At 41.8% G+C, this 27,868-nt stretch overlaps 1 protein-coding gene and 1 pseudogene across 6 annotated transcripts in view; one reads left to right on the plus strand and one right to left on the minus strand.

The window, feature by feature from the left end:
• Positions 1-27,868, minus strand: part of STIM1 (stromal interaction molecule 1) — a 235,037-nt gene that overhangs the window by 135,673 nt on the left and 71,496 nt on the right. The gene's annotated exons all lie outside the window — the stretch shown is intronic.
• Positions 9,336-9,651, plus strand: LOC136388869 (cytochrome c oxidase subunit 7C, mitochondrial pseudogene; annotated as a pseudogene).

A 27,868-nucleotide genomic window follows, 5' to 3' on the forward strand; every position in this document is an offset into this window, starting at 1 on the left:
CAAATATTTAATTAGATTTACTAAGAAAAAAAAAGAAAGCTCACATAATTAAAATCAAAAGTTACAACAGATACCACAGAAACACAAAGAACTATAAGAGACTACTATAAACACCTCAATGCCAACAAATTAGAAAATCTACAGAAAATGGATTAATTCTTAGATCATTCTTAGAATAGACTAATCACTAGTAAGGAGATTGAAACAGTAATCCAAAAATCTCCCCATAAAACAAAAGTAGAGGACCAAACAGCTTCAGTGATGAATTCTAACAAATATTCAAAGAAGATTTAATACCTATAATTCTCTCTCTCTCTCTTTTTTTTTTTTTTTTTTTTGTATTTTTCTGAAGTTGGAAACGGGGAGGCAGGCAGACTCCCGCATGCGCCCAACCGGGATCCACCCGGCATGCCCACCAGGGGGCGATGCTCTGCCCCTCTGGGGCGTCGCTCTGTTGCAACCAGAGCCATTCTAGCGCCTGAGGCAGAGGCCACAGAGCCATCCTCAGCGCACGCACACACACACACACACACAAATCCTAAAATGTGTCTTGAACAACAGAAGACTTAAGTAGCCAAAGCAATCCTAAGAGAGAAAAAAAAAAACAAAGCTAGAGATGTCACAGGCCCTGGCCCGTTGGCTCAGCAGCAGAGCATCGGCCTGGAGTGTAGAAATCCTGGGTTCAATTCCTGGCCAGGACACACAGGAGAAGTGCCCATCTGCTTCCCTCTCCTTTCTCTCTGTCTCGCTCTTCCCCTCCTGCAGCCAAGGCTCCATTGGAGCAAATTTGGCCCGGGCGCTGAGGATGGCTCCATGTCCTCTGCCTCAGGCACTAGAATGGCTCCTGTTGCAACGGAGCAACAACCCAGATGGGCAGAGCATTGCCCCCTGGTGGGCATGCTGGGTGGAATCCAGTCAGGTACATGCAAGAGTCTCTCTACTTCCCCTTTTCTCACTTCAGAAAAATACACATACACATACACACACACACACACACACACACACACAAAAGCTAGAGATGTCATAGTCCCTTGTGTTAAACAACAGCACAAAGCTATTGAATATAATAACCATTGATATTGGTCTTATCAAAATTCACAACTTAGCAAGTTGTGAATTCAACTCCAGTGGTAAAACAAAACAAAACAAACGAGTCTACATCAAACTAATAAAATTTCTGTACAGCAAAGAGAATCATCGACAAAATGAAAAGACATTCTACCAAATGGAAAAAGATACCTGCAAATCATACACCTGATAAGAAGTTGATATCTAAAATATACACAGATGAGCCCTGGCAGGTTGGCTCACTGGTAGAGCGTTGGCCCGGCATGTGGATGTCCTGGGTTCGGTTCCCGGCCAGGGCACACAGGCGAAGCACCCATCTGCTTCTCCACCCCTCCCCCTCTTGCTTCTCTCTATATATATCTATCTCTTCTTCTCCCCTCCTGTAGCCATGCTTGATTAGAGCGAGTTGGCCCCAGATGCTGTGGATGGCTCCAGGGCCTCCACCTCAGGCACTAAAAAATGGCTCTCATTGCAACAGAGCAGGGGCCCCAGATGGGCAGAGCATTGCCCCTACTGGGCTTGCCAGATAGATCCCGGTCTGGGCACATGCAGGAGTCTGTCTCTGCCTCACCTCCTGTCACTAAAAAAAAAAAAAAAAAGTAAAATATACAAAGATGGACAAAAGTAGGTTCAATTACCAGCCAACATACCTAAAAGATAAATCATAAATAAGGATATGAAATAATAACAATAAGACATATAATACAAATAAATAATATAATGATTAATAAATAAATAATAATACAAGAATAAACTTTGTTTTGCATACTCATAATTGTAAACCTACTTTGCCCAGCTCTGTATAAAGAACTCATATATCTCAGCCCTGGCAGGATAGCTCAGTTGGTTAGAGCATCGTCCTGAAGCACAGAGGTTACGAGGTGCTAGTCAGGGCACATACAGGAACAGATCTATCATATATTCCTGTCTCTCTCTCTTCCTCTTTTGCTAAAATCAATTTAAATTTTTTTAAAAAAAGAAAAAGACAAAACAAAACTCCTATATCAACAACGAAAAGCAAACAACTCAATTAAAAAATGGGAAGAGGCCCTGGCCAGTTGGCTCAGTGGTAGAGTGTCGGCCCAGCATGTGGAAGTCCCGGGTTTGATTCCCAGTCAGGGCACACAGGAGAAGCGCCCATCTGCTTCTCTACCCTTCCCCCTCTCCTTCCTCTCTCTCTCTCTTTCCCTCCTTCAGCCAAGGCTCCACTGGAGCAAAGTTGGCTCGGGTGCTGAGGATGGCTCCATGGTCTCTGCCTCAGGCACTAGAATGGCTCCAGCCACAACAGAGCATCGCCCCCTGGTGGGCATGCCGGGTGGATCCCAGTCGGGCGCATGCGGGAGTCTGTCTGTCTGCTGCCTCCTACTTCTCACTTCGAAAAAATACAAAAAGAAAAGAAAAAAAAAGAATAGGCCCTGGTCAGTTGGCTCAGTGGTAGAGCGTCAGCCCGGCGTATGGATGTCCTGGGTTCAATTCCCAGTCAGGGCACACAGGAGAAGCAACCATCTGCTTCTCAACTCCTATTCGTCCCCCTTCTCTCTCACTGTCTTCCCCGTCTGCAGCAATAGATCAATTGGTTTGAGCCTGTCGGTGACCTGGGGCACTGAGGATACCTCTATGGAGCCTCTACCTCAGGCACTAAAAAAAATAGCTCGGTTTTGAGCATGGCCTCAGAACACTGGCCCCATTGACAGGTACATCCTGGTCAGGGCACATGTAGGAGTCTGTCTCTCTATCTCCCCTCCTCTCACTTAGAAAAAAATAAATTCAGAATAGAACTACCATATGACCCAGCTATTCTACTTCTGAGTATTTATCCAAAGAATATAAAAATATTAATTTGAAAAGATATATGCAAAACTATGTTTACTGCAGCATTGTTTCCAATAGCCAAGATAAGGGAACAAATAAAAAAAGGAAGCCTGGCATTTGTAACATAGATGGACTTTGAGGATATTATGCTAAATTAAATAAGGCAGATAAAAAAGATAAATACCACATAATTTTACCAATTTGTATAATATTAAAACAAACAACAAAAACAAAAAAATCTCACAGACACACACAGCTGATTGGCGGGTAGTTACCAAAGGGGAAGGGGGTGGAGGAGGGACAAATGGATAAAGGGGGTCAACTGTATGTTGACGGATGGAAATGAGACTTTCAGTGGTGAGCACAAAATAGTATATACAGATGTTGAATTGTAATGTTGCACACGTGAAACATGTTTTTAGTCAATGTTAATTCAATTTTTAAAAAGAAAACATTAAGGTACGGAGAAGTAAACTAAGTGGTGGCATTTAGAGATGGTGGACTCTGTTTGATCTAGAGTCCAAGCTCTTAGCTATTATCCTACACTGCAGAGTGTAAGAAAGGCTTTTATACACATTTGTGCACAATCGTATACAGGGCTTAAAAATATCTCTTTTAATAAAGTCCAAAACTTTTTCTCTTTAGCTTTACTTCTGTTTCTTCCATGAACCTTCCACTCCCACCAGACTGATATACTCATGAGGCCTGCCCCTTCCCATCACCACCCCTCTTCCCATCACTGTTCTTCCTCTCTCCTCTCCCCCAAATCCTAGTCAATCTCTCAGGCGTGGCTCTTCCAGGGAGGGAATTATTGGTTTAATGTTTATCATGTATCAGGTACTAGGCTGGTACTTTAGACATATTACCTATTTTAACTCTCACAACCCTGTGAGGCTGCTATTACTATGCCCATTTTACAGATAAGAAAAATGTAGTTGAGTTAACTTGCCAGTGGACCACAGTTCTAAAGCACACACTCTTTCCACCATACCTTCTAAGCCCCTTAAGACCTATTCCTCACACTGAAACACTTAGATGTCTACTACTTGATTTTGCATTTTATTAAAAGCTATCTCAAATTATCTTCCTGTTTATGTATGCCTTTTCTCTCTCACTGGACTCAGCCTCTCACCCAAGGGCGTCCCTACAGCACCTAACACACAGCTGGGCCTGCAGTGGCTGCAGAGTTCTAGCACACCAAAGTAACAGGTCTAGGCTCAGCTAGAAGAGAGAACTGTTGTGTTCTAGAGCTAAGGAAAAAGTTCTCTTAACCAAGATCACATAGTTTAAGTAAATGAGCCACTCTTGTCAGTAATGATATGAAGATCCCAGAAAAAAAGAAACAATAAGGGAATTACAGTAGGTGGTTGTTTTCCCTTCCTATTCTGTAGGGAACAACTGGGATGATGCTCTCTAAGAAGTGCACACAGCTTTCAGCTACAGAATGAGGAAATCCCAAAGGGAAGGTCAGCAAAACCAGTCAATCCTAAAGTTGTTCACAGAAAGCAACCGGGGGACTCAGAATAAAATGGAAGCAAACTACTGGTCAAGAAAACACAGAATCTAGGCTCTAGTTCTATTTCATTCATTTTTTATAACAAATACTTATTGAGGGTACTAAGGATACCAGTCAATCTAGTGTATAATCCAGACAGGTAAATTACTTAATTTCTCTAAACCTCAATTTATTCACCTCTAAAAATAGCTTAATAAACACTTGCTTGCCCATATCACAAGGTGTTGATACAATCAAATGAGAAAAAAGACAGATTAACATCATGGACAAAAAATAAAGCTATATATTTTTAAATTGTGGTAAAGAATACAGAGGCTGTATTTCACAGCTATATTTCTCTGGCCTACAGGGAGAGCAGTGGTCGGGAGAAATGAGGAAATGAGATCAGTAGGAACCTCAACTTTGTCACAGTCACCCACTTTCTTGACCCCCTATTTGGCCTGTTAGATTTCCAGGAATCACAGCCCAAAGTCACCTCTAGAATTTTCAGGTTGGAAAGGCCAAAAGATTTCATAGAAAATCAGAGCTACACAGCCTTTAGAAGCCAACTCATCCTAAAACCTACCCAGCTCTCATCTTTCTTCCAGCCTATCAACAGATGATCATGATGTCACTGCCTATGTGTACATATAACCTCTGAGAGCCCCAGAGATGAGGCAACATTTTAAAAGACAGACTACATGGTCCAGCTTCCCTTTCTCATACCTTGTAATGTTAACTTTCCTTATTCTAGATGTGGTCTTAATAAAAAATTCAGTGGCCCTAGGCAGCTCTAATCTCTGTTTAACAGTTGTAATGTCAAAGTAGTCCTATCTCTAGGTGGCCCACGACAATGATAGGGAGTTTTAATAGTTTGAAAAATCTTTCTTGTTCAGCTGGAGATTAGACAATTCAAACTACTTTAGAGAAACTGCCACTTTAAAGTTGTCAGCCCCTCACTGTCTTAGAAACATCAAGTAATCTTGGAGCAAACCCTTGTTCTTGAGGGGCCCCCTTTTAACTATATACATATAAAGCAAGTGGGCACCTTTATTTACCCTTGGAAAAGAGGATACAACATGATCTTTTGTGACTTGACAAAGACTGTATGTAAAGCTGGGGAAATGAAGGTAAAGATGCACAGGGTCTAAAGTCCTTCCAGGACCAGAAACTGAAACCTTGACACTCCCCCGCCCTTTTCTTTTGAGGTTCAATGCTATTAGAATTTCTCTCACTGACTGAGATCCTAAATTAAGTTAATGGTAGAAAGGGATACTAAAAGCCTACAGTAAGTATTCACGCTGAGGAAAGAGAAAGTCTGAATGGGTGCTCCAGGCTCAGTACTATTATCCAAAATGATCATGGAAGAATATTTGTTCTGGTACTGTAATGTGGCTAAATCTAGAAATACTTCTATACCTAGCCAACTAGAGATAGTAGGGGTTCTCTCCTCCAGTGAATGAGCTTATACATATATATGAACTTAAGAGCATTTACTTTGAGAACTCAAGCGTAGTGAAGGCTAGGGCAAGGGTGACACTGAAGGAGCACTAGCATCCTTCCTCCAAGAACCACTGGAGCTTGTGCAGAATCAAGTTCCCATGACTACACTAAATGGAGAGACAGCATACAGTACTGTGAAAGATCTGTTTTTAAAAGCCACACTGTGTATCATCAACAGAAGCTTAAAAATGAGGTCCACCGCTGATCAATAAGATCCTATAGTTCTCTATTCAGAACTAAGCTTGGCCCCTTTGGACTAAACAAGCCCTTAGAGTTCTTGAATACTTCAGAAAGAGAAAGAGCAAAGAGGAAAGGCCCCAAGAGAGACATACTAAATTTCCAGCTAATTTTATACTCATTCAAAAGATTAATCTTAACAGTGAAAATAGATCTAACCTTATTTGTACTCTAAGCTGACGGCAATCTGATGAGGTTATGTCATATCTATTGTACCAGCACTTAAATTTTTCCAAAATATGCTACACTGTGGTCCACTCATAGGACTCAAGTTGTGCCTTCTAAAGCCACACAAGTCAATTTTCTCTTACAAAAAGCCTTTCAGCTGACCAGGCAGTGGCGCAGTGGATAGAGTGTCAGACTGGAACGCAGAGGACCCAGGTTCAAAACCCCGAAGTCGCCAGCTAGAGCATGGGTTCATCTGGTTTGAGCAAGGCTCACCAGCCTGAACCCAAGGTCACTGTCTTGAGCAAGGGATCACTGGCTCAGCTGGAACCCCCTAGTCAAGGCACATATGAGAAAGCAATCAATGAACAACTATGGTGCCGCAACAAAGAATTGATGCTTCTTTAAAAAAAAGAAAAAAAAAACAACCTTTCAAGGATGTGAACACAACAATTATATTTTCTCTTCAGGCCTTCCAAAACTGGTTCATCCAACCCCTCTTCAAAGGACTAGATTTCAAGGTCCCTTTCCCTCCTGCCTCTTTTACATATGCTCCAGTCTGTCTATGTTGCCCTCATAGTGCCCAGCCCAGGACTGGCTGCAGCCTCCCACTGATACCACTCTGAGAGCACATGAAACTACTATGTCCTCTCCTCTCCTGTATCTCTATATCCAGTTATGTGAGCCTAGGAGACAGTCCCCTTTTCAGACACTATACTATACCTTGTGAGGGGGCTCCATTCTTCGTAGTCCTGGAGAGGCAAAGGCTGGGAAAAAGGCAAGTAGCTCTGCCGGCTTTGACCCTGGGATTCTAGGGGTACTGAGATAGCTGTTTTATCCCTCTCCACAGCCTAGCTCTGGGCCTCTTGCTCCCCAAGATCCCTTCAGTGCTTAGACTTTAAGCCTATGTCGTCTTACTCTTTAATGCACTTGTCTACCAGGGAAAGAGGGGCAATGGCTGTACACTGTGAAGGGATAGAAGGCAATACAGCACAGTAGTTAAGAATAGGGACTCTGGAGTCAGACAGTCTGGGTTCAGATCCTGGTTCTACCACTTAATAGCCAGGAGACCTTGGACAAGTCACTTTAACCGCTTTGTACCTCAGTTTACCTATCGAATGAGGATAATAAAAGTACCTACTGACAGAAATGTTGTATAACTTGATTGCAGAAGAGAGGTTACACAAGTGCATATATATTTGTCAAAACTCAAACTGAACACTTAAAATGAGTACATTTTACTACATGTAAATCATATCTCAATAAAGTCAACTGAAAAATTAAAAAAAAATCTAGTAACTACTCATGGGACACTGTGAGGATTAAAAGAATTGTAAAATATCTAAAATAGTTCTAGAAATCACAGTAAGCACTCAATAAGTGTTATCAATTTGTAATGGAGTTTGCAACACTGCACACAATGTCTGTGTCCTAAGATTGCCACCAAGGAGAAAGGCAGGGGTTTGAAGACCCAGGGCAGCTAGCCTGGATGCGGAATTTCCCCAAAAGTTTCATTACAGACCTGGCTTTCACCTGATAAAACACCAATGCTACAACCACACCTCTTCCGTGTCCCAGTTAGGCTAACAGTAGGAAAGCCAAACCACAGAAATTGTCACTAAAACCAAAGAGTCCAGTGAAACTGGGAGGGATCATCTTTTTTATTCAGTCTTCTGACTTTGACCATGAGGTCTTCCTGGGCTAACTTTGATTTTTATTCAGTCCTTCACCAAATTCTCCGAGTGTCTCCTGTGCCCTGCCTATGCGGAATCTAGGAAGCGACAGAGGAAAAGATATCAAGTTTCCTGGCTGTCTCACCCTCAGCAAGTTCACCAACTACAGAAGTTACAAATAAAAAAGGAGACAGTCTCAGAGACAGTAAGGTATAATGAAGAGAGAACTCTGCAGGGAGGCAGAAGACCAGTGACTAGCCTCAGCTGACATTTCCAGTCACCTAACCTCGAGCTAGTCCCATGCCCACTGTGAACCTGTTCCCTCCTCTATGAAAATGAAGGGATAAGAATAAACAACCCCATAGTCTGTGGCCTGAGGATGGTGGAAAACAACAAGCGTAAGAGGCCTTGTTCAGGCTCTCAGCCCTGAGAGGAATCTCAAAGTGAGCCAAGCTGAGGGAGCTAATTTAGAATTGATTCTCAGATCCAGAATGCAATATGGGAAGTGCCTGGTTGCTGCAGCTGCTACAGCAACAGTGAGGGCAGCAATAATCTGGAGGAGATCCCTTTCAGCTGCTATTACAGGGACAGGGTTCAATTCCATTTTCTCACCTCGCATTGCCCCACAGGGCCAAACCTGAGAATTAAGGATTCACAGTGCCAAGAGTGGCTCATTTCTGGCACTTCCTCCCTACTCATTTCTTGGGCCAGGCCCAGGGTCTGAGAAGGGCACTGTGAGGTGAAGGGCAAGGTAAGGAAAAGGAGGCAAAGACAACATCTGTGGAGCACAACACTGTTCTCTCTGGATGTCAGTTATTGCAATGCATGTTTGAAAGGCAATGAGTCCTGAAAGACACACAATATGGTAAATTATGCAAGAGAATCCTCTTTTAGTTTATGGAGGTACACATAGTAGCTGTACACAACCATCTACTCTCTAGTTCAGGCATCAGTGTAGCTCAGTTCAACAATAATTGATATTCTAGTCTTCTTCAGGCCTTGTGCCTGCTAAAAAAGATACAACTATTTCTTGCTCATAAGAGGCTCAAAATATGAAGAGGGAAGCAGATAGAGTGAATAATCACAGTACAACAGAGGTCTGAGCAAAGTGCTGTAGAGACACAAAAGTGGGTGTGCCTACCTCCAGAAAGAAAATATCAAAGCAGGCGTCCTGAAAAGGTGTCATCTAACTCTAAAAGTGGATCTTGAAGGATAAGTATGTATACATTTGGTAGAGAATATACAAGGATCTGAGATAGGAAAACAGCTGACAGGCTTCAGGAACTGCAAGCAGCCTGGTGGAGCTGGAACAAGGATCTGTGAACACAGCAGCCTCGTGTTATTTAAGACCCTACTTCTCTCATTTCGGTCCTTGCACGGAAGGGAACAAGGTCGTGCAAAAGAGGAGTTGGTGTGATATCGCCATTTTTGCAAGGCTTCCAACAGCACAATGTTGGGACAGAGCATTCGGAGGTTCACAACCTCTGTGGTCCGTAGGAGCCACTACGAGAAGGGCCCAGGGAAGAATTTGCCATTTTCAGTGGAAAATAAGTGGCAGTTACTAGCCATGATGACCCTGTTCTTTGGGTCTGGATTTGCTGCACCTTTCTTCATAGTAAGACACCAACTGCTTAAAAAATAAGGATGTTTTCATTAATTCGTGAAACAGATAAGAAGAGGATCATTTTGAGAGGTGCAGTCTCTTTGAAGAATGGATTAAACTGTTGAACTCAACGTATTAGATGTGTTTATAAATAAACTTAATGGCATGGAAAAAAAAAAGACCCTACTTCTCAAATGGAACTTCCAAGAGAAGAAAGAAAGAGAAGAATGCTGAAAAGCAGGTGATACAGCAGATACACAAACTACTTCCTCTCCCACCTTTCCCAAACTCTGCCTTACACACATCGCACTCTCATACCATACACACCCTGACAACTCTGGGAAGGAAAAAACTCTTCCTGCTCTAAGGTCAGTAGCTCCAGAATCCCCAATTAAAGGGCAAATCCTCTACTGAAAGAGAGAAATGAGAGCCTAAGTCTCTGGAAAAGGAATATTAAGTACTAATTTTCAAAGATGCAATTAACCCTAGCAGCCATGCAACCTGAACTGCTGAGGGAATTGTATCCCACCCCTCAAGCCCAGACCCAATGCGTTTTTCACACAAACTCATTTTAGTGAGCCATCCCCAGCTTCTGTCCTCCTGAAAATGCAGTGGGAACAAAAGTAAGAAAGGCAGCCCACTGTGAATAATGGTGCAATGAACATGGGGTGCATGTGTATTTGCACACCGATGTTTTCAAGTTTTGGGGGGCAGATACCCAGTAGAGGGATTGCTGGTTCATATGGTAGTTCTATTCTTAAATTTTTTGAGGAACAACCATACTTTCTTCCATAATGGTTGTACTAATTTGCATTCTGACCAGCTCTAACATTTGTTATTACCTGTCTTGTTGACAGTAGCCAATCTAACAGATGTGAGGTGTTGCTATTAACATCAACATGGATGGACCTTGAGAACATCATACTGAGTTCTATAAGTAAATCAGAAAAAGCTAAAAGTGAAGTGATTACAGAGGAAGTGACCTGGGAGGGTGGGTAAAAGGAGTAAAGAGGGACAAATACACGATGACAAAAAATGATTTGACTTTGGGTGATGGGTACACAACATAATCAACAGTTCAAATGCTATAGAAACATTTACCTGAAACCTATGTACTCTTATTGAGCAAAATCACCCTGTTAAATTTTCTAAATAAAATAAATAAAAAGAAAGAGAAAAGAAAGGCAGTCCAACAAGTCTAGAGCTGACTGGTACTTTAAAAATTACTTTAGCTACGGTTACAGTGTTGTCGCATGCTAAACACAAAAATAAATTTTAGATTAAAAAAAAAATGACTTCCCTGACCTGCAGTGGTACAGTGGATAAAGTGTCGACCTGGAACATTGAGGTCGCCAGTTCAAAACCCTGAGCTTGCCTGGTCAAGGCACATGTGGGAGTTGCTGCTTCCTGCTGCTCCCCCCTTCTCTCTTTCTCTTTTCTCTATAAAAATGAATAAATAAATAAATAATCTTAAAAAAAAGACTCTAGCAAGACACATTTCTGAGCCCTAGTCATGCTGAGAATCCTTGGGTTATTGACATAAGAAAGCTAAGCAGATAAGTCAAAGTAAACAAGGACAAAAAAGGCAAGGAAACAAGATGACACGCAAGACCTGAAGCCTGTGACCACATTGGGAAACAGATAAGAGTGGGAGAGAGGCTTTCGAGTCAACCTGAGCTCTCATCCCAAACCTACCACTTACTAGCTTCACTAACCTTTAGTCTTCTTATCTGTAAATGAGAATAATACTAGTATTTACCTCAGGATTATTGGTAATATAAAATGAAGTAAAGAATATAAAGCACCTAGCCTGAGGCATTTAGTCAGTGTTTAAATAATTTTTACTTCCCTTCCCTTTAACCACAGCCACAATGATGCACTGTTGCAAAATTAGGGAGGGGTAGCCCTATTCACAATACAGTCTGTGTGAACAGCGTATCCTGGAATTATGCAATGCACAGTCCAAGATAGGCAGCCACTAAGACTTTTGTCTATAAGCAGCTCCAGAACTCAGAAAAAAGAGCTAAAATATCATTGGAGGTGTATGCAGGTCATGGATGGGTCGGACACCACACAATCAATCCTAATAACAAAAACAAGACACCAGGAAAATAAAGCTCTGAAAACCAAGGCAATTTTGTCTCAGTCAGAAAGTCTCTTCCATGTTCCTCCTGGGGTAAAAACCATTTCTGGAACTCCATCAACTTCAAGTCTGTAGATGAAACCCATCAACCCAGGATCAGGTGAATATAAAGCCTGGGGCAAGAACAAATGCTGCAAGTCTCCTGCTGAGGTCCATGTCCTCTCTGCATGAAGGCGGGCCAAACACTCAAGTACAGGCAGTTTCTCTAAAGGTGTTAAGTCCTGTCACATGGGACCCAGGAGATGGAGTCCAAGATCTAGGGTGACCTTAGCCTCCTGGTTACCAAGAAGGGGTGCCACTGTTCTTGACTGAGTTTCTTCAAGGCAGGTAGGGATGTATTTTTATGTGCCCAGATTCTAGCACAGTACATGATATTACCTACCAGTTATAAATAGTTGCTTAATAAATGAACCAACACAGACATCGCTTTATCCTTATCACCTAGCCTCTAGATCTTTGCATCTATCATATTCTGTTTTGTTTTTTTTGTTTTGTTTTGTTTTTTTGTGACAGAGACAGAGTCAGAGAAAAGGACAGACAGACAGGAAGAGAGAGATATGAGAAACATCAATTCTTTGTTGTTCATTGATTGCTCTCTCATATGTGTCTTGACTGGGGGGCTACAGCAGATCGAGTGATCCCTTGCTCGAGCCAGCAACCTTGGGCTCAAGCTGGTGAGCCTTGCTCAAACCAGATGAGCCCACGCTCAAGCTGGCGACCTCAGGGACTAGAACCTGGGTCCTCTGCATCCCAGTCCAACGCTCTATCCACCACACCACCACCTGGTCAGGCTCTGTTATTTTTTTAAGGTGCTTTTTTTAATTTTTTTTAGAAATTAAATTTAGGCCCTGGGCCCTGGCCAGTTGGCTCAGTGGTAGAGCGTCGGCCTGGCGTGCGGAGGACCCGGGTTCGATTCCCGGCCAGGGCACATAGGAGAAGCGCCCATTTGCTTCTCCACTCCCCCCTCCTTCCTCTCTGTCTCTCTCTTCCCCTCCCGCAGCCAAGGCTCCATTGGAGCAAAGATGGCCCAGGCGCTGGGGATGGCTCCTTGGCCTCTGCCCCAGGTGCTAGAGTGGCTCTGGTCGCGGCAGAGCAACGCCCCGGAGGGGCAGAGCATCGCCCCCTGGTGGGCAGAGCATCACCCCTGGTGGGCGTGCCAGGTGGATCCCGGTCGGGCGCATGCGGGAGTCTGTCTGACTGTCTCTCCCCGTTTCCAGCTTCAGAAAAATACAAAAAAAAAAAAAAGAGAGAGAGAATTTAGGCCCTGGCTGATTGGCTCAGTGGTAGAGCACTGGCCCATTGTGTGGATGCCTCGGGTTTGATTCCCAGTCAGGGCACACAGGAGAAGCAACCATCTGCTTCTCCACCCCTCCCCCTTCCTTTCTCTTTTTCTCTCTTCCCTTTCTGCAGCCATGGCTCAACTGGTTGGAGCAAGTTGACCCCTGGTGCTGAGAATGGCTTTGTGGCCTCAACATGGCCTCCACTTCAGGCACTAAAAACAGCTCAGTTTCCAAGCAACACAGAGCAACCCCCCCAGATGAACAGAGAATCGCCCCATAGGGGGTTTGCTGGATGGATCCCAGTGGGGGCACATGTGGAAGTCTATCTCTCTGCCTCCCCTTCTCTCACTTAATAAAAAAAAAAGAAATTAAATTTAATGGGGTGACATTGATCAATAAGAGTACATAGATTTCAGGTGAACATCTCTATAGCATTTGATCTGTTGATTGTGTTGTGTGCCCATCAACCAAAGTCAAATCATTTTCTCTCACCATATATTTGTCCCTCTTTACCCCCCACCTCCTGGAAACCACTTCACTTTTATCTGTGTTCATGAGTCTCAGTTTTATATACCACCTATGTGTGAAATTATATAGTTCTTAGCTTTTTCTGATTTACTTATTTTACTTAGTATAATGTTCTCAAGGTTCATTTATGTTGTTGTCAAGTGTCGACCTGGGGATACCAAGGTCCCAGGTTCAAAACTCTGAGGTCACCAGTGTGAGCCCAGGCTCATCCGGCTCAGGCACAGGCTTGCCAGCTTGAGTATAGGGTCATCGGCTCTGCTTGAGCCCCCTAGTCAAAGCACATATGAGAAGCAATTAATGAACAACTAAAGTAATACAACTATGAGTTGATGCTTCTCATCTCTCTCTCTTCCCTTCTCTTTCTTTCTCACTCTCTCAAAAAATAAAAAATAAATTAAATTTAAAAAATAAAATACTCAAAAGCCTCCAACCCAGGTTTATTTACTTTAAATCCTACCCAAGGCATAGGAGTATTATTTCCTCCTAAATGCTAAGCACTTTCACTTGACCTGATACAGCACAGAGACACAAGAAGCCAGAGGCTAAGGCTACTCATACAGACTTAGACCCGCATTTTCTCCTAAAAGGGGATGGGCAGATTGCCCTGTTTCCATTCTTTGTCTAGCTGTCCTAGCACTGAGGAAATCACCAGCACGCAGCCTTCTGGGAGTAGGGAGATGGAGGAAGAGCTGAGGCCCTCCCAGAACTTCAGATCTATTAACAGCCTGGTCAGGTGTCGACAGAGGCACAGGATTGTTATCTGTAAACTTGATAACCTAAGCCAAAGACAGACAATTCAGGGCTGGGGTGAGCTCCAGACCAAGCATTGCAGTCTAGGGTCCACTCTAAATAATGAAATGGGGGAGCAAACCAAAGCAACCAGAGGTAAGGTGTTGACTCTTCACAAGATGCAGGGAAGGAAATTGCAGAATAAATCCCTCACCCTCCCCAACCCTGTTAGCTTTATGTTACAGTAGGGCTCAGCTGGGGTTTGGCTCTCGTAGGGACTTCAGTTTGCCCTTGGAAATATCTTCACTCGCTCTACCCCCGAATGACTGTGTCACCTTGGACAAGTCACTGTTCTCTAGGTTTGGGTCTATACCTGAAACTCAAGAAGGCTAAGCCAGATGATCCCTACATCTTGATGATCCCCACAGATCTTTATCTCAAAGTGCCAGCCCTGATTAATGAGAACCCAAAGTCTAAAACACTGTGTTCTAGAGACACAGAGAGAAGGGTCTCGGGTGTACTGCTCTGCCACCAGCGTCAGCCACTCCACCAGGAATAGAGGCAAAGAACATAATGAACTGAAAATAAGCCATTCCAACGTCTTAAAATATCAGTACCTGCAGCCTCAGAAGCCATCATCATCTCGTAGCGCCCAGGGAGGGCTCAGCAAATATAAGCAAATGACCTCATGGCATCAGAATGTGGGTGCTAGTTACCAGTTCCCATAGAGTTCCTGAAAGGTTATACCTGGAGCTGAAGTCTGCCTGCTTTAAAAGAAAAAAGAAAGGAAAAGAAGAAATAAAGGACCTGTATTTCCTGTCTATCCCAATCTTAGTGCCACCAAGAGGAAAAGCAAAGCAGGACATCTGTAGGAAGCTTACCAAGAGCCATAAAGTTATTGGGTGGCAGATCTGAGATTTTAATACAATTCTATATACACTGTTCACAAAAATTAGGAGATATTAAATATGGAGCGATAAATATCCCCTAATTTTTGTAAGCCACGTGTGTGTGCGTGTGTGTGTGTGAAACTGTGTATATGCGAGCTTTTCTTTATTCCATCAACAGTCTCATGAGGAAGACCCAAAAAGTGATGACTTCTAGAATACCAGGAAAGCTGTGACACCAAGAAGTGATTCAAGTTCTTGTAAGCACTTTAGGGCTCTGTGAGGTGTCCTTCTATATGCATGTACATATAAACATAAAAATCAGTCACACATCCCAGGGCTACGCTAAAAACTCCACAGAACACAGATAAGCCAAGTGAGTTTAAAAGACAGTTTAAACAGGTTAAATAGTTCCCAAACCAGTAAAATTTAACTGTTCTACAAGATCACATCTGTATTATGTATCTAAAGGAAAAAATGTGTCCTTTATCAGGGAGGTTGGTCCGCCATGGAAGCTAAGAAAAAGCAGTCACAGACACATTAACAGACACAATATTGGGTTGTGTGTTATTGACACCAATATTGACAGAATGGACCCATCATTCATTCAATCCATGACAGTTTACTGAGCACCTAGAATTATGCCAGGCACAATTCTAGGCCCTGGGAATACAGTAATCCTAACACTCTCAAGAAGAGAGGGAGCCAACAAAGTCCAAGCATTCCAGTTATCTTCCCATGACCTTTCCATCCCTACTGTGAGACAGTTGTATCAAGCCACTTACTACAGCTGCTGTATAAGCCAGGGTTCTTAGCTGTAAGAACAACTTAGATCCCTGGCTGGATAACTCAGTTGGTTAGTGTCCTCCCTATATGCCAAGGTTACCAGTTTGATCTCTGGTCAGGAAAAATGCAAGAATCAACCAGTGGCCCTGGCTCACTTTGATTAGACAATGCTCAGTTGGTTAGAGCATTGTCCCAACATGCTAAGGTTGTAGGTTTGATCCCATCAGGGCACATACAGAAACCAACCAATGGCCCTGGCCGGTTGGCTCAACGGTAGAGCATTGGCTGGGTGTTTGGAAGTCCCGGGTTCTATTCTCGGCCAGGGCACACAGAAGAAGCGCCCATCTGCTTCTCTACCATTAGCCCTCTCCTTTCTCTCTGTTTCTCTTCCCCTCCTGCAGCCAAGGCTCCATTGGAGCAAAGTTGGCCTGGGCACTGAGAATAGCTCCATGGCCTCTGCCTCAGGTGCTACAATGGCTTCTGTTGCAACAGAGCATTGCCCCCCTGGTGGGCTTGATGGGTATATCCCAGTTGGGCACATGCAGGAGTCTGTCTCTCTGCCTCACCACTTCTCACTTCAGAAAAATACACACACAAAAAAATGAATCAACCAGTGAATACACAAACAAGAGAACAACAAATCAATGTTTCTCTCTCTCTCTCTCTTCCATTCCTCTCTCTCTCTCTAGAAATTAATTTTAAGATTTTAAAAAGAATCAACCCATGAATACTTAAGTGAAACAACAAATCAATGTTTCTATCTCTTGTTCTCTATCCTTCCTCCTCTCTAAAATCAAACAATAAATAAAATAATTTTTTAAAAGAACTTAAGCCTGACCTGTGGTGTCACAGTAAATCGAGTGCCAATCTGGAATGCTGAGGTCCCCGGTTCGATGTCCCAGGCTTACCCAGCCAAGGAACATATGAGAAGCAACTACAAGTTGATTCTTCCTGCTCCTTCCCCCCACCTGCCTTTCTCTCTCTCTTCTCTCTAAAATCAATAAATAAAATCTTAAAAAAAAAAAAAAAAAGAACAACTTAAAAGTTCAACAACCAAAACTCATTCTGGCTAGTCTAAGCAGAAAGAGATCCTATTAAAAGAGAAGTCCAGGCTCACCTGGAGAAGTGGAAAACCACAGATGTTTGACAAGAACAATGCCTATAATCAGGTAGTAGAACTAGTCTGGTCAGCACACCTCTGCTTCCACCGCCAACCTCCACTATCCCTAGCCACCATAATGTGGCCACTATGATACCACTGCCACTGCTGCCCCAGGAACTCAATCTTGCTAACTACACTGTCACCACTGCAGTCTCTGCTTCTTTGCATCACCAGCTCTTCAGGGTCAAAGTCCATGGTGAGTGGATGAAACTGAAAGAACCTATGGCAAGCTGCAAAAGAGGTTGAAAGTGAATGTCCAGCATTTTAAGTGAAGAAATTCTTGAAATGAAAAAAGACTAATAAATATTCATGTTAGCCATTTTGGCATTATACACAAAACAGGATTTACCTAACTAATTCAGATTCTATGTCCACCATAACCTTTATGACTAGGATTTGGTGTTCTATGGTACCCAAAGGTAGAAAATGCACTAGTCATACCAACACAGACATTTCCATATATGTGACAGTTCTGTTTCTCAAGGTAAACTTAAAAACTGGCATTCTGGTTTTATATATCAGCCTTATAAACTTGGTTAAGAGAGTCTGCTGGAGGCCCTGGCAGGTTGGCTCAGTGGTAGAGCATCAGCCCGGTGTGTGTATGTGCCAGGTTCGATTCCAAGTCAGGACACACAGGAGAAGTGACCATCTACTTCTCCACCTCTCCCCTCCCCCTTCTCTCTCTCCCTCTCCCACAGCATGGCTCAACTGGTTCCAGCACATCAGCCCCAGGCACTGAAGATGGCTCTGTGAAGCTTCTACCTCAGGTGCTAAAAACAGCTTGGTAGCAAGCATGGCTCCAGATGGGCAGAGCATTGGCCACAGATGGAGATTGCCAGTTAGATTCTGGTCGGGGCATATGTGGAAGTCTATCTCCCCTCCTCTTACTTGGAAAAAGAAGGAAAAAAAAGAGAGAGACTGCTTGAAGAGAAATATTCTCAGTGTACTGACAAAAATCTGAACGTTCCAAACTAACTAACAATTGCTGAGCACTTCATATGTGCAAGAGAATATTCTAAGCACTATGGACCACCTAATTTTTCATAACAACCTTATAAATTGGGTACCATTCTCCCCACTTAACATAAGAGCGAACTGAGATACAGATAGGTTAAATTAAACTTGCCTTAGAATATGCAGCTAATAAAACAAGGAATCCAGAATTTGAACCCAAGTAGTATGACTCCTTACCTAAACTTTTGTCAACTCCCCAAATAAAATATTACTCCCTAATGCAGAGGTCGGGAACCTTTTTGGCCGAGAGAGCCATGAACGCCACATATTTTAAAATGTAATTGTGTGAGAACCATACAACGACCCATGTACGTTATGCATTATCCAATAAAAATTTGGTGTTGTCCCAAAGGACAGCTGTGATTGGCTCCAGTCACCTGCAACCATAAACATGACTGGTAGGAAATGAATGGGTTGTAATACATGAGAATGTTTTATATTTTTAACATTATTATTATTTTTATTAAAGATTTGTTGCCTGACCAGGCAGTGGCGCAGTGGATAGAGCGTCGGACTGGGATGCGGAAGGACCCAGGTTCGAGACCCCAAAGTCGCCAGCTTGAGCGCGGGCTCATCTGGCTTGAGGAAAAAAAAGCTCACCAGCTTGGACCCAAGGTCGCTAGCTCCAGCAAGGGGTTACCCGGTCTGCTGAAGGCCCGCTTTCAAGGCATATATGAGAAAGCAATCAATGAACAACTAAGATCTCGCAACGAAAATCTGATGATTGATGCTTCTCATCTCTCTCCGTTCCTGTCTGTCTGTCCCTATCTATCACTCTCTCTGACTCTCTCTCTCTATTCCTGTAATAAAAAAAATTAAAAAAAGATTTATCTGTGAGCCAGATGCAGCCATTAAAAGAGCCACATCTGACTCGCGAGCCATAAGTTCCAGACCCCTGCCCTAATGAGACCTGGTAGATGGTAGCCTTGCTTGTTGCAGTATTTCTGGTGGGTGAGAGATTGAAAGGAAGATACAGTCCAGAATCCTCCATTCTAAGGTAAATTGTTTTTTTTATTTTTATTTTTTATTTATTATTATTTTTTTTTTTTTGCATTTTTCTGAAGCTGGAAACAGGGAGAGACAGTCAGACAGACTCCCGCATGCGCCGGACCGGGATCCACCCGGCACGCCCACCATGGGGCGACGCTCTGCCCCCCAGGGGGCGATGCTCTGCCCATCCTGGGCGTCGCCATGTTGCGACCAGAGCCACTCTAGCGCCTGAGGCAGAGGCCACAGAGCCATCCCCAGCGCCCGGGCCATCCTTTGCTCCAATGGAGCCTTGGCTGCGGGAGGGGAAGAGAGAGACAGAGAGGAAGGCGCGGCGGAGGGGTGGAGCAAATGGGCGCTTCTCCTATGTGCCCTGGCCAGGAATCGAACCCGGGTCCTCCGCACGCTAGGCCGACGCTCTACCGCTGAGCCACCCGACCAGGGCTCTAAGGTAAATTCTTAATTGAACTAGCTGCAGATATAAAATCTTATTGGAAGAGAGAGGGCTGTCTACACAGGACAAGAGCAGATGAAACATTTAAGTGAGGCTTTGCTTGGCTTTCAGATTCTCTAACTTTAGCTGCTGACAGTACTATCCACACAAGGTAGTTTTTGCTGGACTTAGAGCGCAATTCTGATATAACCTTTTATTTATATTGGGAGATTATACCTACATTCAGGAAGAATTTACACAACCACTGTATATTTAGACAGTCATCTTCAAAGTGGTATGCACAGGACTTTCCAATGAAAGTAGAGAAAGAAAAGTTAACTTATTTTATACTAGTTTTTAATCTTAAAATATGATTTATGCTTTACCAGTATCAACTGTATAGAAAACAATGTGCTCTGTCTGAGCCAGTATGTCGGATATTTTTCTATCATTTACCACATACAAAGTATCCTGAGAACAGAATGGGAGCTTTACAGTGTTGGAGGGTAAACATCAATGTCTGGAGTTACTCATTTGCTTTCAGGATACTATGACATATTACACAGTTCATATATGTCTGATCAAATGAACTCATGCATTATCATTTCTATTCTTTTCCCAGGTAAACCAACCTTCACCATGCAGATAAATGATTTTAAAAGATTCCTGCAAATATATAAAAAATAATTCTTGTGGATTGGAGATAGTATTAAAATTACACACAAAATAAACAGTAATAAGAAAGTGACAGCCTGAGTGGTGGTTGCACAGTGGATAAAGCATTGGCCAAGAACGCTGGGGTCCCTGGCTTGAGCAGGAGAATTGTCCACAGGATCCCAAAGCTCTCCAGCTTACGCCCAAAGGTTGTTGGTTTGAAAAGACCCAGGTTGCTGGCTTGAACAAAAGGACACTAGCCTGGTCAAGGCACGCAAGAGAAGCTCAATGTATAACTAAAGTGAAAGCAACTCTGATTTGATTCTTCTCACCCCCACATCCTCCGCTTCCTGTCTCTCTCTCAAAAAAAAAGAAAGAAAGAAAAAGAAAGTGACAAAGCTGATCTTTCTGTTCCTAGTATAAACTCCTATGGTGTTAAAAACAATCTATTTGGTTCAAATAATAAATTGACCAAACAATTCAAAATTATCAAAAGATTACTTAAAATATATGGATTTACACTTATTATTAACCATGAATACATCCTTAGTTTTTATTGTGCCTTGATATATTAAATCAAAGGTCAGCACTTTTGTAAAGTGCCAGATACTAAATATCTTAGGCTCACAGGCCATACATTCTCTATTGTAACTAAATAATTCTGCCATTATAGTACAAAAGTAGCCATAAATAATATGTAAACAAATAAATGTAGCTGTGTTCCAATAAAATTTTATTTCAAAAAGCAGGCATAGTTTGATGATCCTTGTATTAACTAATGATGAAATAAAGTTATCATGATGAAAAACACATGTAAAAAGTAAATCTGAAGATAAACCTCTATAGCCCTCAATGGATAGCTCATTTGCTTAGAGCAGTGGTTCTCAAACTTTTTGAAGATGGGGCACATTTAAAATCCTACAAATAATTGTAGGCACACTATATACAAATTTCTGAGAAATATAGTAATTAAGTCAAATATTAAAGAAAAAAATAAAAGTCCAAGCATGCTTTTATGGTAATTAAACAAAATAAATATGACAAAATTAAATTTATTCTGACATTAAAAAACATTTTTATGTATCCCAAGGTTCTCTTTACCATGCCACAGTCACAGAGCTCCAGGGAAAAGCAACCTGGTCTCAACTCTCCAGGCAGAGGACAACAGAAGCTCCATATCCATGCATGCTGCAAATGGCTTTTTCCAGTCTACCTGAATCATTACCAGCTAGAAGCAGCGGTCATTGGGACTTGGACATGAACTGCAAAGTATAGAATGGTGACAACAATTCCAGTGCCATGCGGACTTTTCCTGTGGGGAACTTTCCTGGACTCCTGCTCCCTGTGACAGCTCCTAACAGACTGAACTGTGGTTGGGTTGCATTTTTCAGGGATTTGGCATGGTGATGGGGCCAACTTGGACTTGGTGAACATGTTAAGGACACTACTCTTTTATGGATTCTTGCTGTATTGGCCAAGAGTTTGCTTAAAGGCTTTTAATCACTGTAAAAAAAAAATAGAGGACTGGCCTGACCTGTGGTGGCACAGTGGATAAAGCGTCGACCTGGAAATACTGAGGTCGCCGGTTCGAAACCTTGGGCTTGCCTGGTCAAGGCACATATGGGAGTTGATGCTTCCAGCTCCTCCCCCCTTCTCTCTCTCTCTCCTCTTTCTCCCTCTCTGTCTCTCTCTCTCCCTCTCTCTCTCCTCTCTAAAAAAAAAAAAAAAATGAATAAATTAAAAAAAAATAGAGGACTGTATGAAGAAGATGGGGCACATATACACCATGGTATACTATTCAGCTAGGAGAAATGATGACATCGGATCACTTACAGCAGAAGGGTGGAGTCTTGGTAGCATTGTGCGGGGGGTGAAATAAGCAAATCAGAAAAAAACAGGAACTGCAGGATTCCATACATTGGTGGGACATAAAAGCGAGACTAAGAGGCATGGACAGGAGTGTGGTGGTTATGGGGGGGGGGGAGGGAAGGAGGGAGAGGGGAGGGGGAGGGGAACAGAGAGAACTGGATGGAGGGTGGCGGAGGATGATCTCTCTTCGGGTGATGGGTATGCAACAGAACTAAATGACAAGATAACCTGGAAATGTTTTCTTTGAATGTATGTACCCTGATTTATTGATGTCACCCCATTAAAATAAAAATTTATTTATAAAAAAATATATATATATATAAAAAACAAAACATTTTTATGTTACATTTTTTTAGTTATGCTTTTTAGAATTCGTAAAAAGAAGGGCTAAAAAATAAAAACACAACAAAAAGTTATCTTTTTATATATATATATAGATACAATTCTTAGGAAGATTTAGTAAATTTGGCAAGTCCTGGCACGAATGTGTTAAGTTTTTTCATTCTTGAGTTTATGAGAAACATGAGCCTGATGTGTCCTAGCGATTTCTTCAGTGTTTGGGCATATATTTGCAAGGCAAACTCTCATTTCCTTGTCAATACATTGAAGAATTCCTCTCTTTTTACTCTTAATTGTGTTGAGTGTAGAAAATTCTAATTCACATAAATAAGATGTTAGAAATTATAGTAAAATGTTCAAAGTTTTTTTAGATACTGCCACATATTCTTCTTTTATAGAAATCCAAAAGGCTTCAAGAGACAATTCCTTATGTTTAATCATCAATCCAAAACCCCCACCATACATATCATCTTAACTTTACACCAAACAAAGGATAGAAGAAACTTGCCTCCAGTCTTTCTGGGGAACATGGGGGGTAGTGTAAACAATCCAGCACCACAGCTTAACAGCCTTTTGCAACCTTATCAGGTAAGTGAGGTGGGGGTTGGGCAGACTGTCAGCTTACAGCCAATTCCCCACACCTCTGTCCCCCAAAAATCTAAACTCCAAAAACTCTGTTGGTGTTTTGGTCCCCAACAGGCACATATTTCTCTGGAATACCATAGGGCACACCTAGAAATCTTCTAGGGTGCAACAGTGTGCCCTGGCACACACTTTGAGAACCACTGGGTTAGAACATCGTCCTGATACACCAAGATTACTGGTTCAATCCCCAGTAAGGCACATACAGGAACAGATCAATGTTTCTGTCTGTCTGTGTCTGTCTCTCTCTTCCTCTCTCTCTAAAATCAATCAATCAATAAATAAAAACATTTAGCCTGACCAGGTGGTGGCAAAGTGGATAGAGCATCAGCTGGGGACACAAAGGACCCAAGGTTCAAAACTCTAAAGTTGCTAGCTTGAGCGCAGGCTCACCAGCTTGAACATGGATTGTAGACATGAATCCATGGTCACTGGCTTGAGCCCAAACATCACTAGCTTGAAGCCCAAAGTCACTGGCTTGAGCAAGGGGTCACTAACTCAGCTGGAGCTTCCCCCCTCCCCAGTCAAGGCACATATGAGAAAGCAATCAATGAAAAACGGAGGTGCCACAACGAAAAATTGATGATTCTCATCTCTCTCCCTTCCTGTCTGTCTGTCCCTATCTGTTCCTCTCTCTGTCTCTGTCTCTAAGAAAAAAAATCAATAAATAAAATTATAAAAAGATCTACCTCTATAAATTTTATTTGATGTTTAAAATCTGGAGCTACCAAATCCAGTTAAGAAGACTTTTTGTAAGTTTCCTGCATAAACCTTTAGTTTTCACTAAAAACTAAAAGCACAAATCATTGGTGAAACACTTTCTTCTTGCTACAGTAAAAAATAGGATTAAATAGTACTGAAAAGTAGTATCTTTTAAACTGCACTCAATTGTCAGCAAATGCTATTTGAATAATATATACAAGATATTTCTTAAAATTTTTAAAATAAAAATTTTATAAATTATGGAGCACGAGAGATTTTCTATGCAATAGGATATACATGTTCTTCATGTGCTAATTAAAAGTATTTGCTACATTCTGTTAAAGACTAAAATACAAAAGGAACTGCCTTTAAAGGGCCAATACAAGAAAAATGTATAGGAGAAGAAATAATCTCTACAGTATATGATTTCAGTATAAAACTACTGAAGTATAATCACTGATGAAGTAGCTGCAAATCCACAGAATCAGAAAGTAGACCAATGGTTGTCAGGGGCTAGAGAACGAGGCGTAACTACTTAATGGGTTTCTTCTTAGGATGATGAAAATGTTCTGGGACTCGATAGTGGTGATGAGTCCATAAAATTGTTTAAAAACCACTGAATTGTAAACTTTAAAATGGCAAACTTTGCTATGTGAATTATCTCTCAAAAAAAGGGAAAATGGAATGGCTGTTGGCTTCCTGACGGGCTGACCGGTGTATAAAAGCAGCTTTCACTCTCGCTCACTTTACAAATAAATTATCCAGCTCAGGCTCTATGCATTCTAGCACACTGAGCCCTTGCAAAATGCTCAGGACACAAATATATTTCATCACTCCCATTAACCAATACATTGTAAAGTGATTTTTCCTGTTCTCTGAGTCCCTATTTAAATCTGAAAGTCTCATATCTTCTTTAAAAAAAAAAAAAAAAAAAAAAAAGCACATTTTGATGTCAGGACTAAGCAAGGTATTTGGCATCCTCAACCTCAGGCCATAACTAGTTCTGCTACTTATCTCATTCACCCTGACTAGAGAGAAAATACAAGCTCTTCTATAAAAGTCTAGGAAGACAGAAAAAAATTCAAAGACTATTACACCTCCGACAAATATTTATTGTGTAACTGTCTAGCAGTTTTTAAATTATGCTCTGTAGGCCCCTCCCCTCAACCTCCTACTCAGGTTCCTTGGCAATGTCAACTTCAAGCAGAGCAACTCTATTTTTGTTGAGTTTTAAATACTGGAACTACACTTTAAAAAAAATAAAAATGGCTCATTTATATAGTAGACATCTATAAATTTTACTGATTTAAACTATCTCCCAACCTCCCAAATTCTTCTTTTGAGTAAATGCACCTTGATCTTCTCTGCCTCAGTCCACATGGCTCCAGAGGAGTTGAATCTGACTCCAGGAGTAGAATGTAACTCTGTTGGCCAAAAATGTCCAGCATTCTTCTGGCCACAGTGATTACTTTTGGGTAGACACAAGACTCAAACCAAAATCATACCCAGGACTGCCAGCACTCTCATGAAAGATATCATCTTTCCATAGCTGTTGCTTAGCTAGTAGAATGCATTCCCAAAGCTGGTATCTGTCTTTGCCACTGCCTAAGAATGACATCAAAACAAAGAAAAGTTGAGCCAAGAGGAAAGAAATTAGGTCCAAATGACATCATTCAAGTCCCTGGATCTTGCTGTGTCTCAAGTTAGATCTATTTCTAGACTTTTTGTTTACTTTAGTTAATAACTCCCACTCTCTTAAGTCAGTCTGAGTTGTACTCCTAACACCTGCAAAAGAAAGAGTAACCACATCAGCCATAAAAAGAATGAAATCTTACCATTTTCAACAACATGGATGGACCTAGAGGGTATTATGCTAAGTGAAATAAGTCAGTCAGAGAAAGACAAATACCACATGATTTCATTTATATGTGACATCTAAAGAACAAAATAAACAAATAAAATTGAAACAGACTCATAGACACAGAGAGCAGACTGATGGTTGCCAGAGGGCTGGGGACTGTGTGAAAGAGGTGAAGGGATTGAGAAGTACAGATAGGTAACTACAAAATAGTCACAGGATTGTAAGGTGCAGCATAAAAAATACACTCAATAATATTGTAATAACTATGTACAATGCCAGGTAGGTACTGGAAATATCAGGGGGTACACTTTGGGAAATGGATGACTGTCTCACCACTAGCCTGTACACCTGAATCTAATACAAAGTAATATTAAATGTAAACTGTAATTGAAAAATAAAATTTTTAAGAGTCACAACAAATGGAAAATTATTTGGGGAAAAAAATTGAAAAACACCATCTGGTTAATAAACACTAAACCTCTACTATAAATCACAGTCAGGGAAAGAACCTTTTTAAAAAGATCCCAGAAGACTGTCTTCTTGATGACAGGATGGGATACAGCTGAAGGGAAGGGGGGAGGGCGCTGTGGGGAGGGGGACAAGGGAGATGTTTAGGGGAATATGGGGGAGGGGGATGCATTCGGGGCAACACTAGAATCTATGTAAACACAATAAATGAAAATCAATTTAAAAAAATTTTTTAAAAGGCTGTGTTCTTGACTCCTCATTACATTCCTAAGTGTGCATAGCATTTTACAATTTCCAAATCACTTTCCCATTGATAATCTCATCAGATCTTCCAAAACAAAACACCATATGAAGTCAGCATTCACATTGTATACTGGAAGACACTGAGGTCAGAGAGAACTTCAAATCATCCAATCTGGAATCAAGGACTCACCTGACCAGGTCATGGTGCAGTGGATAGAGCATTGGCTTGGGACACTGAGGATCCAGGTTCAAACCCAGAGGTTGCTGGCTTACGCATGGAATCATAGACATGACCTCATGATCACTGGCTTGAGCCCAAAGGTCACTGGCTGAAGCAAGGAGTCACTAGCCCTGCTGGAGCCCCCCAGTCAAGGCACATATGAGTAAGCAATCAATGGACAACTAAGGTGCTACAACTATGAGTTGATGCTTCTTATCTCTCTCCCTTCCTGTCTGTCCCCTTCTCTCTCCCTTTTTTAAAAAAAGAAAGAAAGAAAGAAATCAAGGATTCTGTCTCCAAATTATACCTCTTCACTACTCATTACTGCTGTGCAGATATCAGCAAGCTGGGAACCTGACTGGGTTCAGTACAGACTTGCAACCTGACAGCATTGTTTCCCTGCCCTTGGCAGCTTTGCCTTGCTTCATTAAAGCCTCACCCTGCTCCCTTTCCTCAGAGACCGATATAAACAAACCCATGGTACAGCATCCCAATGCAGGTAGATAAGGGTGTGTCACTCAAATGACTGGCAGCCCTGAAAGTGGCCTTACTCTCAAAGTAGCCCTAGACTGATCAAATGCACATCAGTAGGTAAGATCTGAGGAAATGCCTTCTAAAATACACCTATGGTGAGAAACTATACTTAAGCCAACAGTAGCTAATAAAACTTCTGTATCTACTGGGATATGAAGACCTAAAAATCATTACTTACTGGAAAAACCCCAACAGCATATGTTCAAGGGTTTAAAAGCCATACACAAAAATTATATATGCATCAATGACCTAATTATAAGAGCTAAAGCCATAGAATAAAACAGGGGCAATCTTCACAACCTTGGACTGGTAAGATTCTTAGATATGACACTAAAAGCACAAGTAACAAAAGAAAAAAAAATAGATAAATGCAATGCCAAAAAAATTGAAAACTACTCTGCAACATACATATATAATGTGTGTGTATACATACATATTTTCCAGCTATAAAAAGAAATAAAGTTTTCTGATACATACTAAGTGAAATAAGCCATACACAAAAGAAAAAACATTGTAGGATTTCACTTACATATCTAGAATAGACAACTGGTAGAGTCAGAAAGTAGAGTAGAGTTTAACAGGAGCTAGGAGGAAGGGCGAATGAGGCAGTATTGCTTAATGGGTACAGAGTTGAAAAAGGTTTTGGAAATAGTGGTGATGATTGCACAACACTGTGAATGTAATAAATGCCACTGAGTTGTACACTTAAAGTGGTTAAAATGGCTACAAAATAGCCATGGGGATATAAAGTACAGCATAGTAAATATAGTCAATAATATTGTAATAACTATGTATTGTGCCACACGGGTACTGGAAATATTGGGGGGAATA

This window comes from Saccopteryx leptura, chromosome 1 (assembly GCF_036850995.1).
Source record: "Saccopteryx leptura isolate mSacLep1 chromosome 1, mSacLep1_pri_phased_curated, whole genome shotgun sequence".
Taxonomy (NCBI): Eukaryota; Metazoa; Chordata; class Mammalia; order Chiroptera; family Emballonuridae; genus Saccopteryx; species Saccopteryx leptura.